Below are 9,586 nucleotides of genomic sequence, written 5' to 3'. Positions count from 1 at the left end.
GTCCCGGTGAGGCAGAGAAAGAATGTCAGAGTGAAGGAACCATGGGTAACAAGAGGGATGCAACAACTAGTTAGGAGGAAGAAGGCAGCATACATACGGTGTAGGCAGCAAGGATCAGATAGGGCTCATGAGGAATATAGGGTAGCAAGGAAGGAACTTAAGAAGGGGCTGAGGAGAGCAAGAAGTGGACATGAAAAGGCCTTGGTGAGTAGGGTTAAGGAAAATCCCGAGGCTTCTTTCACTTATGTGACGAGCAGAAGAATGACGAGAGTAAGGGTAGGACCGATTAGAGAAAAAGGTGGGAAGGTGTGCCTGGAAGCTGTGGAAGTGGGTGAGGTTCTCAATGAATACTTCTCTTCAGTATTCACCAAGGAGAGTGGTCTTGATGACGCTGAGGACAGTGTTGGTAAGGTTAATGTTCTAGAGCATGTAGTTATCAAGAGAGAGGATGTGTTGGAGCTGTTAGAAGATATTAGGACAGATAAGTCCCCAGGGCCTGATGGAATATTCGCCAGGCTGCTTTGGGAGGTGAGGGAGGAGATTACTGTACCGTTGGCTAGGATCTTTGAGTCCTTGTTGTCCACTGGAATGGTACCAGAGGATTGGAGGGTGGCAAATGTTGTCTCCTTATTCAAAAAATGTAGTGGGGATAGTCCAGGGAATTACAGACCAGTGAGCCTTACGTCTGTGGTGGGTAAGCTGTTGGAAAGGATTCTTAGAGATAGGATCTATGAGCATTTAGAAAATCATGGACTGATTAGGGACAGCCAGCATGGCTTTGTGAAGGGAAGATCATGTCTCACCAGCCTGATAGGATTCTTTGAGGTGACCAGGCAGGTTGAAGAGGGTAGTGCAGTAGATGTGGTCTACATGGATTTAGTAAGGCGTTTGACAAGGTTCCATATGGTAGGCTTCTTCAGAAGGTCAGAGGGCATGGGATCCAGGGAAGCTTGGCTGTGTGGATTCAGAATTGGCTTGCCAGTAGAAAGCAGAGGGTTGTGGTGGAAGGGGTGCATTCAGATTGGAGGGCTGTGACTAGTGGTGTCCCACAGGGTTCGGTTCTGTGACCCCTGCTTTTCATAATATTTATTAATGACTTGGATGAGGGGGTGGAAGGGTGGGTTGGCAAGTTTGCAGATGACACAAAGCTCGGTGGTGTTGTGGATAGTGTGGAGGACTGTCGAAGATTGCAGAGGGATGCAGAGCTGGGCGAAGAAGTGGCAGATGGAGTTCAATCCGGAGAAGTGTGAGGTGGTACACTTTGGAAGGACAAACTCCAAGGTGGAGTACAAGGTTAATGGCAGGATTCTGGGTAGTGTGGAGGATCAGAGGGATCTGGGGTTCATATCCACAGATCACTGAAAGTTGCCTCGCAGTTGGATAGGGTAGTTAGAAAGCTTATGGGATGTTAGCTTTCATAAGTCGTGGAATAGAGTTTAAGAACCACGAGGTAATGATGCAGCTCTACAAAACTCTGGTTAGACCACACTTAGAGTACTGCATCCAGTTCTGGTCGCCTCATTATAGGAAGGATGTGGAAGCGTTGGAAAGGGTGGCAGAGGAGATTTACCAGGATGCTGCCTGGTTTGGAGAGTATGGATTATGAGGAGAGACTAAGGGATCTAGGGCTTTACTCTTTGGAGAGAAGGAGGATGAGGGGAGACATGATAGAGGTATACAAAATATTAATAGATAGAGTAGACAGCCAGCACCTCTTTCCCAGGGCACCAATGCTCATACAAGAGGACATGGCTTTTAAGTAATGGGTGGGAAGTTCAAGGGAGATATCAGAGGAAGGTTTTTTACCCAGAGAGTGGTTGGTGGATGGAATGCACTGCGTGGGGTAGTGGTGGAGGCAGGTACATTGGTCAAGTTCAAGAGATTGTTAGATAAGCATATGGAGGAATTTAAAATAGGGTAATATGTGGGAGGAAGGGGTTAGATAGCATTAGGCATGATTTAAATGGTGGGCCAAGGGGCCTGTATTGTGCTGTATGGTTCTATGGTTCTATTATCACAATATTGTTTGTGGGTGATTGCTACATACAAATCCTTCTTTTCTTCCATCCCCTTAATGAATACACTTCAAAAGTATTACATGGGCTGTAAAACACTTCACAGGATATCCTGCAAGGATTGTGAAAGGTGATGTAGAAATGGAGTCTGTTTTCTTTAGGGGACTATTCATGTACCATGACTGACTTACTATGAAACACGGCTAACACAATGCTCAAGCTGTCAAGAAATGGAGAAAACTAATAAAAGCACAGACGTTCCTTGGGTGATACTGGACAAGAATAGATTATTCTCTTGGTAACTTGTGTGGCACACATGTAGGAAGAAGTGACACTGAGCTGTAAACAAGCTGCACAAAACCTGTCGAGCAGCAAATTACAAGGAACACAGTGAGAATATCCAAAAACTACCTTGCAAAATATAAGAGACCAAAAGTAGTAACAAAGATGGAGGTTATTAGACCACAACTGTGGGAAAGAGACCTTCTTTTGAAAGATACGGCAACAAGATAACAGGAGACCACAGTCATTGCGAAATGGTACTAACATCTCCACCTTGCTGACAACTAACACAGGCGCACCTCAAGGATGGGCGCTTTAGCCCACTGCTCTACTTGCTCTACACTTATGACTGTGTGGCTAGGCACAGCTCAAATGCATCTATAAATTTGCCGATGACACCACTGTTGTTGGCAGAACTTCAGATGGTGATGAGGAGGCGTACAGGAGCGAGATAGAGTGGTGTCGCAACAACAACCTGGCACTCAATATCAGCAAGACCAAGGAATTGATTGTGGACTTCAGGAAGGTGAAGTCGGGAGAACACACTGCAGTCCTCATTGAGGGATCAGCAATGGAAAGAGTGAGCAGCTTCGAGTTCCTGGACGTCAATATCTCAGAGGATCTATCTTGGGCCTGACACTTTGATGCAATCACTAAGAAGCATGCCAGTGGCTCTACTTTGTTAGGAGTTTGATGAAATTTGGTATGTCACCAAGACTCTTGAAAATTTCTGCAGATATACAGTGGAGAGCATTCTGACAGGTTGCACCATCACCTGGTATGGAGGCTCCAACGTGCAGGATGAAAGGGGCAGCAGAGGGTTGTAGACTCAGCCAGCTCCATCATGGGCACAACCCTCCCTGCCATCAAGTACATCTTCAAGAGGCGGTGCCTCAAGAAGGCAGCGTCCATCATTAAGGACCCTCACCATCCGGGACATGCCCTCTACTCGTTAATACCATCGGGGAGGAGGTACAGGAGCCTGAAGACCCACACTCAACTTTTCAGGAACAGCTTCTCGCCCTCTGCCATCAGATTTCTGAACAGTCCATGAACCCATAAACACTATCTCGCGATTCCTCTTTTGCACTATTTATTTATTTTTGTAACTTCTGGTTATTTTTCTGTCTTGCACTGTACTGCTGCCGCAAAACAACTAATTTCACAACATATGTCAGTGATAATAAACCTGATTCTGATTCTGAGATAAAATACAAAGGCTGCACATTGGAGACTGTTTTACAAATAATATCTATTACTGATGCAAGGACAAATTAAAAAAACATCTCTCCAGGAGTAGTTTTCATCTGAGTTGTGTGTCATCTACTTTAAGAAAGTTTCAATCACTTTTATTGCCTTGTTCTCTTTGTTAGATGAAAGAATTATGAAAGTCAAACGTTGCAAACTAAAGCAAAACCAGTTTGAGAATGGTGTCAAGCAGAAATATAATTCACACTGTCACATCAGTGCCATGAACGGAAGACTCACTGCTCAGCATATGGTTTTGATCAATGTTCCCCTAATGCTTCACCCAACCCTGAGTAAGCGTCGGTTGGATCATTTATACCAAACTAGCAGAGAGCAACCTTTGATTGCCTCTGTCTCAGAACCGTCCTCAATGGACAACAGTGTCTGACCAATTTTCTCCTTTCCTTCAGCAATGCCAAGGAAAGTCAGGACACAGTCCTTCCATCCTCCACACCTCTCTTCTTGTCAAAATCAGTCACGTCAGAAATCATTTTCAGTTTTTCTCCCCAGTGAGAATTTATGTTAAAATGGTGTATTCCTAAAAAAGAAGTGTGTCAGGAACTTTGAACCTGACAATTAAATATAATGGAATGCTTTGGCGGTTCTAAGGGAGCTGTCACTGTTATTCTGAGCAGATTAGAGAGTCTGGGTTGCTGAGGCCTTTGGAATCAGCAAAGTGGGGAAAAAAATGACGCAAGCTGGTAAAAAGCAAGGCTTTCTATCAAATTCCTTTTCTCAAAGACTTGACAACAGCCTTTGATCATTTCAAATATTCACAGGAATTTACAATAATTTCAATATAGGTCCTCCCCGGGTTATGAACGTCCAATTTATGTACAGACACGAACGAGCATTGGCAAACAGGTGGGATGGATTTGCCAGCTGCTGCGGGGCTGCAGGCATCTTCTACCACATGGAACATGGTTCAAGGCTATATCTGAATGGTTGAGTTAAACGCCCTGGCTTAACCACACGTTGCCCTTGGTTAGCTCTGATGTTTTCATGTAGATTATTGCCAGGTAGCAGCATTTTCTGACTTGCGAGCTGTTTGAGTTATGAACTGTACTCTGGAACAGAACCCTATCGTAACTCAGGGAGAAGTTAGAAGCATATATTTCATAGACTCCCAAAATCATAAATGGTTACAGCGTGGAAGGAGGTCATTCAGCCAGTCTTATCTGTACTGGACATGTAAGAACATCCAGGTGGTCCCATTCACCTGTGCTCTCTCCATAAACATACAAATGTTTTTCCTTTTATATATTTATCCAGGTCCTTTTTGAATCTGCCTCTGCTACTTCCCCAGCAGAGCTTCCCAACACTTTGCTGTCCATAGCTACTACAGCTCCTTTTATTTCAGTTTCCAATCCTGATGACAAGCCTTTAGTTTGGCACTTTATGAAACATGTTTGGAAGTCCATACTTACAACAGCAACTTCATTTCAACCTCTCTTTCACCCCCTCAAAACAAAAACTATAATTACAGCCTTTAATTCTAATTTGGATCTGTTCCCATCCCATTGAAACTGTCCCTTTTCCACTTGACTGTTTTTACTTTGCAGTGACCTTTATCCTTTTCCATGGCTAATTGAAAATAAAATATGATCACTGTTTCCCAAATGGTCCTTTTCCATGGATAATTGAAAATAAAATATTATGATCACTGTTTCCCAAATGGTCCTCCCATTGATAACTGCTCCACTTTTTTCCACTGCCTCAGGAAAGCAGCCAAACATAATCAAAGACCCTCCCAACCCAGTCATTTTCTCGTCTTCCCATTTCCATTGGGCAGAGGATACAAAAAGCTTGAAATCCTGCACCACCAGGCTCAAGGATAGCTGACATCCCGTTGTTCTAAGATTCTTGAATGGACGTCTTGTACAATAAAGATGAACTCTTGATCTCTTAACCTACCTCACCATTGCCCTTGCACCTTATTTGTCTACCTGCACTGCACTTTTTCTGTAACTGTAACACTATATTCTGCATTCTGTTATTGCTTTCCCTTTGTAGTACTTTGATGTAATTATGTTTGGAATGATCTCTCTGGATGGTATGCAAAACAAAGTTTTTCACTGTATCTTGGTATACATGACAATCATAAAACCAACTAACCTATTAATGAATTAACTTAGCCTGGCTGATTTCCCAGAATCAGTTCTTACAATGTTGTGCAAAAATATGTGGATCATGCTAACTATTTAAATTATTTTTTAAAAAACAATTTAAATTCATAAAGTTGCAAAGACTTGCACTGATTAATAAAAATGTTGACTTAATTTCCAAAGCTATTATTGTTAGACGGAGCTCAGATCTGGAACTGCTGCCTGTACACCCTGTAATATTTGGCCACTTGTGACTGTGCACTGCAATGTGGAAGTCGGGGACATGTCAGAAACGAGGAGTCAGTGCTGCATCACTGGACTCACCATTGAGCCCAGTGGTGTCTCCTGCTCACACCTGACTTGAGGGACAGAATCACTTCATGTTCAGCCCTTCAACCTTTTTTCCAACCAAAGCGAACTTGCAAGCAATAAACCTATTTATTTGGCCTTCATTAATAACATCTAGCTAAATTCCTCTTGATTCTTCCTTACTTCATTTTATGTTTATATTTGTATAAATTTATTACAACTAGTTTAATAAAACTAGTTTAATGACTTCTGTAGAAATTGATTATTTTAATTGCTACTTTAATTCATCTTAAACTGTTCAAATTATTTCAATCCATTTACTCTACTTTTAAAGATTCCTGAATATCAGTAAAACTAAAAGTCAGTAAAATGTGCTGCTTTGGTCTCTGGATTGGCCCCACCTCAACTTTTACAGCCCTCTTCCAGAAGGAAGGACTCCAGTTCACCAAAAAAAAACCTTTAAGGTGTCTAAAGGGATGTGATAAGATTTTTTTTTACCTTTGTAGCATTCCCACTGCTTCAGGGAGGAGACAGCCCATGCATTTATTTCTGGAACCATGAAAATACACAGGAAACATACATTTAGGAAGTTATCTAAATAAATAGAACTATTCATCAGTTCAGGCAACATGGAAGGAAAAGCAGAGTTAACATTTTGGGTCTTGATCTTTCTTCGGAAGTAGATTCCAATTTCTGACCAATCATTGAACTGAAACACTACCACTGTTTCTTTCTCCACAGACCCATTGTGGATGTCCAGCATATTGCTATTGGTATTGGTTTATTATTGTCCTCTTGTACCAAGGTACAGTGAAAAGCTTGTCTTGCATACCGTTCGTACAGGTTAATTCATTACACAGTGCAGTTACCTTGGCTTAGTACAGGAGTGCATTGATGTAGTACAGGTAAAAACAATAACAGTAGAGAGTAAAGTGTCATAGCCACAGAGAAAGTGCAGGTGTAATAAGGTGCAAGGGTCACAACAAGGTAGATCGTGAGGTCAGAGTCCATCTCATCATATATGAGAACCGTTCAATAGCCTTATCACAGTGGGGTAGAAGCTGTCCTTAAGTCTGGTGGTACGTGCCCTCAGGCTCTTATATCTTCTACCCGATGGAAGAGGAGAGAAGAGAGAATGACCCGGGTGGGTGGGGTCTTCTATATTTCTATTTTTTTTAAATCTATGTATGTAGTACTTTTAATATGACAAAAATGTTCCAGGCCACTTCATAAGAGGTGTAATCAAACAAAAAAGACTTATGAAAGTTGATGTTATTATTGGAAAGACTTTGGTGGAACAAAGAGTCTTTCTTATTCCAGAATGTCTTGTGTTCTCATTGTATCAGTGTAAGATTTATACTCCCCAACGCTCTGTGGCTTCTTAAAGTGAGATTGTCAATTTAGCGACAAATTGTGCCAAGGGGTAGGCATCCTTGGTCAGGGTAGGACTCATTTCCTCAGTGACCGTTATAAGTATTGAGCAGGGGAAACTATCATCCTGGCCTGGAATCTAATCCCAATTCCAAAACTGGAATAATTGTCGTATCTGCTGTCTGTAATAATTCAGCATGAGCTTTCATTTTCTGAAGGAATTCCATTTACATGAAGTGATCCATAGTAGCTAAATATTTCAGGCTAGTTTTATTTTTTTCCCTTTTACTCATTGTTAGCCTTGATCCTTACAATATACAGTATACACGTGTGTATATATATTTAGCCTTGATCCTTATATATATAATGTCTACTGAGCAGTATGTTCTTCAGCTGCTTCTTATTCAGAGATATGTCATCAGCGTTCAGCAAACTGGAGCTGTATTTTTGCAAGGCAGGCTGAAATCCAATTGAGAGATCCATTTGAACATATAATAGCCAGAAATGAGTCACATACTGGAGTCTTTATTCCCTTCAGCGAAAATACATCAAGAGTAACAATTAACTTATGGATTCCAAAGTCAGCATGAGGTCCTGTTGATGCCTTTCATCCAGAGTTTCTGGAGTCACTGGAAGGATGTCTTACGTGGATTCAATTCCTGCTTGTATTGCCTGTTGCGTGTTATCCTTGGCATAGAGCAGTAGGATGTCAAGTCCTCCACAGTTTGGTTGTTTTCCTTACTTTCTCCACCACCTGTACAATCTATAAAATGCCTCAATTCAGAGAATGTCGAAACACACAGACTGAGAGATAAAAGAATTTGGTTGACAGGAGCAGAACTTGGAACTGTCATATGACTGGGATTGATTCAATTCTTGCTAAACCCACAGAGAGCTGTCAGCACACCTTGAAACTAATAGAATAGACGGGAATAAACAATCAGTGCAATTAAAGGAATAATTTTAAGTTTAAATAAAGACATTCAGAAAAGCTGGAGGCAACGTGTCCCCTGATTTGTGGGAACGCCCCAACTGTTCTTAATCACTCAAAGCAACATACATAGTTTCACCATGAGTGCATAGGTGATGTGGTCTTGCACAATGTGGCAAAAAATTGCAAAATGCTTAAGGCACAAAAAACAGAAAATATTCCCATCCCTCTCCACCTCATCCCAAGAACATAACCTTCCATTTCTATTCACCTCATGTGCTTTTCTAACCTCACCACAAATGCATCAATCCTCAACTACTCGTGGTAAGTTCTAAGATTCTCGTGTATTCCTAACTGACTACATTAGTGGCTATCTAATATTTATGTCACCCATCACTGGAAGCACCTCTTCCACACTCAGTTTACTGTAGTATATTTGAGGATTAGTAGAGTCATGGAGTTATACAGCATGGAAACAGGCCCTTCAGCCCAACTGGTCCATGCCAACCAAGATTCCCATCTAAGTTTGTCCCATTTGACCTTTCCTATCCATGTACCTGTCTAACTGCCTTTTAAATGTTGTTAATGTGCCTGCCTCAATCACTTCCACTGGCAGCTCATTCCATATACTGACCACTCTCTGGGTGAGAAGTTTTCCCCTTAGGTTTCTATTAAATCTCTCCCCTCTCACCCTAAACCTATGTCTTCTGGTTCTTGATTCCCTAACCTTGGTAAAAAAAAACTGTGCGCATTTGCCTCATCTATGCCCCTCATAATTTTATAGACTTCTATAAGATCACCCCTCATTCTCTTATGCTCCAACCTGCTCAACCTCTCTCCATAACTCAGTCCCTCAAGTCCCGGCAACATTCTCGTAAATCTCCTCTGCACGCTTTCCAGCTTATTGGCATCTTTCCTATAACAAGGTGACCAAACTGAACACAATATTGCAAAATGCAGCCTTTCCGTATACTACCTTTAAGAACTCAGTCTGTCATGTGTGTCATGACCTTTAATACATCGTTGGCACCAGCCACTGCTGTTAGTTGTGAGTTCACTGCCTTCAATTAAAGATATGTGTTGATACGTTACTTCTATTATTTGCCTAACACCAGCACCAAACAACCTAATGGGCATTGCATTGGCCATTTGTTTGTTATGTTGCTGCTTAGGCACTGTACTGTAGCAGTAGGCATAACACTATTACAGTGCCAGTGACCCGGTTCAATTCCGGCCACTGTCTGTAAGGAGTTTGTACGTCTCCCGTGTCTGCGTGGGTTTTCTCCGGGTTTCTCTGGTTTCCTCCCACATTCCAAAGACCTACA

This window comes from Pristis pectinata, chromosome 8 (genome assembly GCF_009764475.1).
Source record: "Pristis pectinata isolate sPriPec2 chromosome 8, sPriPec2.1.pri, whole genome shotgun sequence".
Classification (NCBI taxonomy): Eukaryota; Metazoa; Chordata; class Chondrichthyes; order Rhinopristiformes; family Pristidae; genus Pristis; species Pristis pectinata.
Note: the sequence above shows the minus strand (reverse complement) of the source record.